Source organism: Theropithecus gelada, chromosome 1, assembly GCF_003255815.1.
Source record: "Theropithecus gelada isolate Dixy chromosome 1, Tgel_1.0, whole genome shotgun sequence".
In the NCBI taxonomy this organism is placed as follows: domain Eukaryota; kingdom Metazoa; phylum Chordata; class Mammalia; order Primates; family Cercopithecidae; genus Theropithecus; species Theropithecus gelada.
Window position 1 is genome coordinate 11,489,513 of NC_037668.1, and position 10,018 is coordinate 11,499,530.

At 43.9% G+C, this 10,018-nt stretch overlaps 1 pseudogene; it reads right to left on the reverse strand.

The window, feature by feature from the left end:
• Positions 1-761: 761 nt before the first annotated feature.
• On the reverse strand, positions 762-910 carry LOC112614852 (annotated as a pseudogene).
• Positions 911-10,018: the final 9,108 nt, after the last annotated feature.

The following is a 10,018-nucleotide window of genomic DNA, read 5'->3' on the forward strand; positions in this document are numbered from 1 at the left end:
GCCCCAAGAAGATTCAGAGCCTGCAGTTGTCCTCTGGTTTCTAAAGTATGTTATTGGGCTAAAGATTTCAAGACATGTATCCTTCTTTGCTTTCTATCGCAGCCATTAAATATTTCAGATATTTTCTGCCAAAAGGCAGGAATCACGAAGATTACAAATATTAAAGACAAAACAAAATAACTTTTTAATGAGAAGGTCAGTCTGTGGTTTGGGTCTTTGGAAAGAAATCAAGAAATCTGACTATACTTTCTATTTGACCATTGATTCTCTAGTGGAAATGGGCAAATCTTTTATACCAGGGCAAATTTTTCAGTAAAGGGCCAGACAGCAAATATTTTAGGAATTGTGGGCCATGCAGTCTCTCTCCCAGCTACTTAACTCTTTCAGCATAGCATAAAAGCAGTCATAAACAATACTACAACAAGTATGGCTGCGTTCCAATAAAACTTTATTTACAAAAATAGGCAGCAGGCCAGATTTGGCCCACAAGCTATAGCCTTCTGACCCCTGCTTTGTCAAACTCAATAACAAACAGAGAGGGAGACTCTTCAAAAAAAAAAAAATGATATTCATCTGGGAGTAGCATTGCAATAGGAATATGTATGCCGTAGCAAATTATGAGCGTTTTCAAAGAGATTGGGGCAAGGGGAAGTTTATAAAGACAAAACGAAGAGGATTATAGTTGTTCGAATCAATTATCCTTGGCTACAAGGGTGGCAGAAGTCCAAGCTTGGACACGCAGTTGCTAAACAAACATCCTTACAGAATCTGTATTTTCTGTCTAAGGTTGCAGTGGCCTTTTTGCAAAGCTATAGTAAATCACAGGGGTCAGTACAAACGTACTACAATAGATAAGCCTCGCCTTCGGAAAATCTTCGTGATCATGGTATCTCCCCTGCCAAGTAAGTATTGTGACAGTTCTTATCAGGCATTCATGTGTGAGAACCCTCCCTTGATGGCCATCCCTGGCTCCATTTGCCAAGGTTTTAACATAAATGACTCCATTTTGATTCTGACAACTTTCATAGCTGCTTACCATCTGTGCCTCTGTGTATAAAAATGGACATACTAAAATTTTTCCTTAGGGCTACAACTAAACATCCAGCCTAGTCCTTAGCCAGCACCAAGGAAGAGGCCTGGGGGATAGAGGAACAAATAATGAGACCAAGTCAGGCCACCCCCCATGGGGTGAGGCCTGCAATGGGCCCAGGGTGGTGTACCTCTAGCACAGTGCCTGGCACACAATTGCAGTTCATTTTCTGAATAAAGAACCCTTGGATCAACTGGTTGGTCTCTGGGAATGTGACTTTGCTGTTGAGTTGTGCAGAGTACTCTCTGTCTCCAGGCCAATCCCCAGCTTCAGTATCTCACCCCACAATCCACGTTTCCCAGTGTCTGGAGTAACAACAATGACCTGGGGCTGGGCTCTCAGGAAGTCAAACCCTGCCTCAACAAACCCAAACTGCTTTGGGGACCAATGTGACACAAATGTATACTGAATCCCCTGAACTCCCGCTGGTGATCCTGTCCTGTAACAGGCCCTCCCCATGCCCTCAGGCCAGTGCATTCAGGAAATCAGTGACCACAGGAGGGTTTCTCAGCTGGAGGGAAGGTCAGCTTGCATCTGAGCATCTTAGAACATGCTGTTATTTTGTTCCCACTGGTCAATCCTGTCCAAGCTGTACACGTAGTGCCTCAGCCAGGTTTGTTAGGCAGGCCTGCCTTCGGAAAGGTCACTGAACAGAAGGAGGAGGCACCTTATTCTCTTTTGTTACCCCTCCACCACTTTTGGCTAAAGGGAAGTTTAGCTGGAGGGCTGGGCATGCAGACAGGTTTCTGACTGTGCCACGTAGATCCCACCTTGCTTCTCTGCCATGCCTTATCATCTGTGACTTGACATGTTTTGCACACACAGGCATGTTGTACACATTGAGACATGCTTCCTGCCTTCAAAGATTTTCCCATATTGAGGGCATTTTCCTGATGCAGAATTGAAGACTGAATGGAAGCATTCAGACTGACCTCAGCATCTACGGGTCTGGAGGAGGTTTGGGACGTTTTCTTTTCTTCTCTTCCGGGACCCACTCCTGTTGTAAAGAGCAGCAGCATTTATAATGAGGGTCCGGGAAATGCGGGGGACGGGGGAAAGCCTGCTGTCTCTGCAGTGGGTGACTGTTGTCTCCCTGATCAACAATGTATCATATCTTAGCCTAAGCCTGCCTTTCTCCTTCCCCTTCCACACGGGGTGGGGCTGTGGGCTCAGAGTTCACCTGGAATGCCTCCGGTTGCTGAAGGGCTGGATGGAGACTCTGAGACAACCTGATGGATCATCTCATAAACAGAGCCCGCAGGAAGGAGAAGAAAATTATGCCAGCATAATGCACTTACAAGAAATAGATACGTGCGGTGCAGGGAGAAATGCTTTGATATTAAAATTTTTGTAACTTAAAAAGGCATGAAAAATGATACCGACCACTAACTAATCAACATTCCTTTGCGAATGCAGCTTCAGTTCCTAACCAAAAACACATCCCTGCTATTGTCTTGTCTGGATCCAGATGCAAACATGATTAATTAAGTTTCTGATGAGGAGTGGGAGGAGGGCAGTGGGAATGGATGGCTTGCTGGGGATCCTTTTCATACACAGGCCTGGGGAGAATCCCTTAGTCTGGGTGCCTATTTCCCTCCACATGTCAGGGCTTACCCCGTGCACTGACAGCCACAGGGTGCAGTGGGTAGGCTGTAGCCAGGGCCATGGAGTGAGGCAGTGAGAAGCTGAAAGGAGAGGCTCTACAGACAGTACAGAGAGGCTCTTGGTACCTCCCGTTGCCACTGCCCAGCACAGCACAGCAGAGTAGCAAACGAATATGACATGTCTTGTTGGGAGACCTGGGCCTTTTCCAGACTGCTACCAAGTAGTTTGGGACCTTGAATGAGCTGCCTCAATTTCTCCATTTGTGAAATGAGAAGTTGGATTAAATGTTCCTCGAAGTCTTCCATTTCTGGCTTTTTATTCTAGTGCCCAAAGTCCTTCACACAAAGCAGGTGTCTACCAATTGATTGCCAGGCATGGCCACTATTGGTGGCCTTGGGCCAAGGAGTCTGGTGGGACAGGGCTGAGAAGTACGCTAGGTGAGTGTCTCTGGCACAAGTGGCTGAACTGCAGAGCCCCAGGCAGCATGGCAGGGACCAGCAGACCAGATTCCTGATCCCTGCTCTGCCACAGTTAGCCAAGTGACTATGAGTGAGACACACAACTGCTGTGCACCTCAATGTCCCCATTAGGAAACAGAAACACCAGGCCCAACCTACCCCAGCGTGTCAGGATACTGAGCACTGCTCTGGTCTCATGCTGGGACGGTGGCACAGTGCACCAAGTGGTATCTTCTCCCGAAGTCTGCTCCTGTGGTAGGAGTCATAGGTCATTGAAGTACACTGTAATTGAGTGGTTAACGGGGTGGGATCCAAAGTCAGGCTGCCTGCATTCAGATCACCCAGCATCCTAACCATTAGGCAAGTTACAAAACTCCTTTGGGCCTTGACTTTATGTGTAAAATGGGAATAATAATCACAGAGCATACCTCATGGGATTATTGTGAAGATTAAACAAGGTGAAAACTCCTGGCATGTTCAGCAGCTAGTACATAGGTGTTAGTTTTGTTACTGCGAACCTCTTTCACGCTTTGGGTGCCCACCAAATGTCCCTTTAGTGTGCACGGACTCCGTGTCTTCTTCCAGGAGAGGGTAAGGAAAACTGCCCAAACTTTCAGTTGCATGGAACAAGTACCTTCATTGGTTCATGTATTTCCCGGACAGATATCTACGAGTTCCCACAAGGTACCAGGCCCTATGCTTTGGAGAGTCAACGTGACATTCCGCCTTGGCTACCACCTGCATTCACCAGGAGAGCACACAGTGGGTGCCTTCCCTGCATGGTGAACAGGAGCAGCCGAGTGTAGAAATGAAAGAGTTTTATAAGGCCAGCTGGACCCCAGGGTGGTGCTGTGCCAGGTATAACGCCAGAAGCTTCCCATCATACTTTAACACTCTAGTGAGGGGATTTGAGCCAGAGCCAAGACTGGGATTTAGTGAGCTATTTTATTGGAGGTTTTACTGCCTCCTTCTAAAGCCCATTGATTCCCCTAGTGTTTACCCTTTCTCAACATCAGCTGTGACTGGCTGATTTTTTAAGATCACTATTCACACCCTCTCAAACATTAGAACAATGAACTGCCCAGTTCAAGTTCTAGATTTTCTCAATTCCAGAGGAAAGAAAACCACTACTACATGTGTGTGATTTTGTCCCTGGGAGCAACTATGAAATATGCAGCATTCTCCTTCTAGCTGGGAAATCACTTTAAAAATATTATCTCTAATTCATCTTCATGTTTTCAACAGGGAGTTTGTTATTCCCATTTCCCAGATGGAGTAACTGAGAGCAGAGTCGGGAGACAGCTTGCTCAGGGACCAAGAATGACAGAATGATTTGGTGGTGGGGCCAAGATTGAGTTCTTATTTCCTGCCTCTCAATCCATTGCAACCCAGGAATGACCTTTCTGGGCAATGTTAGAAACATGACCATATGAAATGGAGAATTTAGATTACAATTCCCTGGACCATATCCAGGACACTAAAATGAGTGTGTTGCTCTTGTGAAATGCATTCTAAGAATTATTTACTCTTCTGAATGTAATTTAGGATGAAACAGATCTTCTACAGAGGCTCCGGGCTAATCCCAGCTTCCTTCCCCACCCAAGCCCTATGGACAATGACTTGCAATCCATGTCAACAAAGATTTAACCCCTACAGTGTGCAGGGGACTGCTGTCCTGGATGTTTATAAACAAACCGGGTTGAGAAGGAACCACCCTTGAAAGAACGGCATGAGGATGAATACAAAGATGAAATGTCAGGCCCCAGCCTGTACATGAACGGCCTTGTATATGTGAGTGGCATATCCCATTCTCCAGCTGACCTATCGGGAAGCCTAGGGACAGTAGCGACACTTTTAGCAGCGGTGGCAGGCCTCCTGTCTGCATTCCAGAGTGGCTCCTACTCCCCTCCAATTTCAAATGACTCCTTATTTCAGGCAGCTTCTCTTGCCCTGGGACTTGGCCTTGATGTTTGCACTTTGGTTTTCCCTGCATTTTGTTCTCAAGGCCTCAGGTTTGGACTCATCTCTGTGGCACACCCCCCTCCCAACTCCTCCATTTTTCTAAGCCCAAACTGATCTGAGGTCCCCTTTTAAAAATTTTGGGTCAATTTAGCAGATATGTGTTGAGTGTCCAAGAGATACGAGGTTGCTACACTAGAATTTGCATATCACTCAATAACAAGAATGATACTGTTTTCAAGGAATTTGTAATTTAATAGAGAGGATGAGAAAAGAACTCATTAGGTTTCTTTCAAAAAAAAAATGGAGGAAAAATACCTCTTGGCCACATGCATATTTGAACAAAGGCAGAAGCTTGCCCAAATTCTTTCTAGAAATAACTGTATTGGTTGAAGGTGGGTGCAAAAGAGGATAAAAGCATGGTAAACATTGGTTGAATTTTAGTTCCATGGTGGACTGAGTGAAAACGTTTACAGATGTTGATACATGTTTGCTTGCTTTTTCAATTACACTGAAGCAAAGTTCTATCAACAGATGTTGCCCAGGGCCAATGGGAGAGAACCAACCGCAGAGAAAGAGAGCATTAAGATTATTGTATTAGTCAGTTTGGGCTGCCATAAAAAATACTAGCCTCGGTGGCTTAAGCGACATAAATTTATTTTCTCACAGTGTTGGAAACTGGAAGTCCAAGATTAAAGTGTCAGCATGGTTGGTTTCTGGTGAGGGCTGTCTTCCTGGCTTATAGACAGCACCAACATGCTGCAACCTCACATCACAGGAAGAGAGAGAGTGCAAGAGAGAGCAAGCACTCTGGTGTCTCTTCTCATAAGGGTACCAATCCCACCATGAAGCCCCCACCCTCAGGACTTCATCTAACACTAATTACCTCCCAGAGGCTCCACTTCCAAAAACCATCATATCATGGGCTAGGACTTTAGCATGTTAATTTTGGGTGGGCAAAATTCAGTCCATGGCAGACATATAAATTATTTTATCAAATTTCAAATCAAAGCTAAAATTTCTCCAAGATTATACTGCTTAGCATGGAATTAAATGAAATAATAAATCTGAAATGCTCAGAAGAGTGTCAAGTCCATAATACAGACTACATCACGATTTGCTAATATTTTTGAAATCCTATTTGAGATAACTTTAAACACCAGAAATCTGTAGAACTATTCTTGTAAATTACTTACTTATGTTGGCATCATTATCACCTTAGTATTCTTACCAAAATGTCTGGGAGAACAGTTAACTTTTCACTTCCCATTTTATATGTGCAACCTTCAATAGTAAGATAATTAAGTTGTATGGGAGATTTAGAAAAACTGTACTTGCAATTTTAATGGCCTTTACTTAATTTTTTAACAACATTGAAAGAAAGGTATTATTATGACCCTTGCCCTAATTTAAAATGAGAAAACCTGGGCTCAAAGGGATTAAATGTTCAAGGTCACCTAGCAATGTAGCAATGAAGAGGCAGTGTCTGTACTCCACCCAGGTCACCTCCCACCATGGTCAATGCTCTTCTTCATCCGTAGATGCCCTTTTAGAAAATAAAACCCCTCCTCTTGAGGATCACTGGACAGTGCGCTACCTACTGGAACAAAGACCAGCCAGATGCTTGGGCAGTGATAGCAAACTAGGTATGGACTAATATGTAGTATTAATGAACACGTTCCCCACACATATTCTCACATACGTCATTCACCTGTGCCCTGAATAGCTGCCCATAATCCAAATACTGCAGAAACAGGGAGCAGGAAGACCAAATTCCTTGACTTCAGAAGGCGTTATCCAGAAATAAGACAGAAAACATCTAAATAGAGCTATAAGCTGGCAGCATTCATTTTTTCCTTATCTGCATCCTCCCCCACTTCCAAGCCCAATAGATAACGCTCTGTAAGCTGGGTAGAGAGAAGAGAGTTGAAGAGGAAATATGAGGATCAGATGCCTACCTTTGTCTGTGTTTTGTGAATGAATAGTTGCTATATTAGCTATTGTTTTATGCCAAGTACTTTATACATATCCTCTCATCTAGTCATAATGACTTTATGATGTATTCATTACTGTCCCCACTATGTGAGATGGAAGAGACTCGGTATCTACCCCTGGTCAGTTTTAATCATCAACAAAGCCAGGATTTGTATCTGCATCTATATGAATCCAAAACATGCATTCCTGGGATTGGAGGGGAGAGATTATCCAATACACCATTTGTACCTTTGTCTTTTAAGCCCCTTCCTACTTGGCCCTTTAAAAATGCAAATATAGCCTATTTCCTCCCCTTCACCAGACACTCCCTACAAGGCAAGTTTATCTTTGTGCTTAGAAACTCCCACCAGGAGAAAGCCTCAAGAGAAAACAGTTGATTTACAACCCAAAGTCCTGCTACAAAAACTCTCTCCCACCTGGGGAGTTTTGGGCCTGGTCCTGTCCACAAAGGCACCAACAGTCACCAGCTCTACAGCTCAGTAGATAAAGCACCAGAGCTAGTACTTGGATGCCCCCCTACCTGCTGACTTCCTCCTCTGTGTGCCTTCCCCTTTAAAAGTACCCAGTTTCTGCCCCATAAGCAAAGTGGTCCCCTTAGGCAGGAATCCTGTACTTTTTCCCCTAAACTGACTTTGGAATAAATCACTTTCTTTACACCAGACCTCACTCTTGTTAATTAGACTCTGCAAGCCACACCTACATATCCTCTCTACACAAAAGCGTATTGATATTCCCAAAGCACTGAATTCCGTTCCCCTCCTTCTTTACAGGTGTGCATAAAAGCACTAACTCTTGATAACTAGACTTCCGCTTTCAAAGCTGTCCTTTCCTTTAGTAGGCATGAGCAGGTAGGGTAGGCTCAGAGGGCTTCACAGGCCCTGGAGAGCAAACAAGATATTGAACTTGTGGGGGCAAGCCCTTTAAAAGGTCTGTGAGACCAGCAGTTCTTTCTTTACTCATTAAACTTGTTTGCTCATGACCTATGTGACTTCAGACTTTGGACAGCGTGAGAGTGTGGAAGAGATATGCTGGCTGACCTCACATGTTTGGGGAAGGGGGAGCACTGTACATCGCAGAATATCTCTTGTTCTCAAATCGTCCTCCTCTAAACACATAGCCAACTGCAACCACACAATGTGTTCACCTTGCCTGCCACCTAGACAGAACCGATTTATCAAGACAGGGGAATTGCAATGGAGAAAGAGTAATTCATGCAGAGCTGGCTCTGTGGGAGACTAGAGTTTTATTATTACTCAAATCAGCCCCCCCAAGCATTTGGGGATCAGAGTTTTTAAAGAATTTTGTGGGTAGGGGCTTGGAAGTGGGGAGTGCTGGTTGGTCAGGTTGGAGATGGAATCATCGTGGGTTGAAGTTAGGTTTCCTTAATGTCTTCTGTTCCTGGGTATAATGGCAGAACTAGTTGGGCCAGATTACAGGTCTGGGTAGTGTCGGCTGATTCATCGAATGCAGGGTCTGCAAAATATCTCAAGTGCCGAATTTAGGTTTTACAATAGTGATGTTACCCCCAGGAGCAATCTGGGGAGGTTCAGACTCTTGGAGCCAGAGGGTGCATGAGCCCTAAATTGTAATTTCTAATCTTGTAGCTAATTTGTTAGTCCTGCAAAGGCAGACTGGGCCTCAGACAAGAAGGGGGTCTTTTTGGGAAAGCACTCTTATCAATTTTGTTTCAGAGTCAAACCATGAACTGAACTCCTTCCCAAAGTTAGTTCCACCTATGCCCAGGAATTAATGACAGCTTAAGGGTTGGAAGCAAGATAGAGTTAGTCAAGTCTGATTTATTTCACTGTTATAATTTCCTCAGTTACAATTTTGCAAAGGCGGTTTCACAACCAGCACCACTGTTTTCCTATCAGATTGCCCATAGTACTATAAGAAAAAGGGATTCCTTACCTGAACAAGAGACAAAAATCAGAAAATCATTGTCCTGATTGGATGTAGCCTTGGGGGTTACATTTTTATTTCATACTTAATCTTTGGAAATGAGAGAGAAAGGATAATTCCAAAACTGATTTTGGGGACAGAGAGAAGCAGAATGATACTTCAAATCCCTCTCATTCACAATATCGACAATTTTCCAAGTAGCAATTGTGAACCCAGAAAATCTGAGACAGGTCTCAGTTAATTTAGAAAGTTTATTTGCCAAAGTTGAGGATGCACCTGTGACACAGCCTCAGGAAGTCCTGACAACATATGCCCAAGGTGGCCGGGGCACAGCTTGGTTTTATACATTTCAGGGAAACATGAGACATCAATCAATATATGTAAGAAGTACATTCGTTCCATCCAAAAAAGTAGGGACAACTCAAAGCAAGCCCCCTTTACCATATGGGCTTCCACGTCACAGGTAGGTGAGAGACAAATGGTTGCATTCTTTTGAATTTCTGATAAGTCTTTCCAAAGAAGGCAATCAGAATATACATCTATCTCTGAGCAGAGAAATGACTTCGAATAGAATGAGAGACAGATTTGTCCTGAGCAGTTCCCAGCTTGAAGGGGCTCAAGATATTTTCCTTTCACATTTCCCCTCTTTGGTTTTTAAAAATCTTTTGGAGAAAGCATTTTAGAAGAAAATGAGTCTCTGGCCTCAGGTTTCATCTGATCTCTCAAGGCTAGGACTGTTTATTCCTAGACAGGTATGTCCCAAAAGCTTATTTTTAGCAGGCTGTGAAGTCTCATGTCCTATGAAGAGAAAATTGGGGGAAGAAGGGAGAAAAACAACAATAAACAAAAGAACAATCCTGGAAAAATGTATATAGGCCATATTATTCTGAAGTCCATACATTAGTAGGCAGGTATGCAAGTGGCTTATGTATGTAAATGGGTTGCTGTTATTTTCTTCTGAAGTTTAAGTTGCCTGGCTTCAGTTCACAGGGTTTTAAGAAAGCAAAAC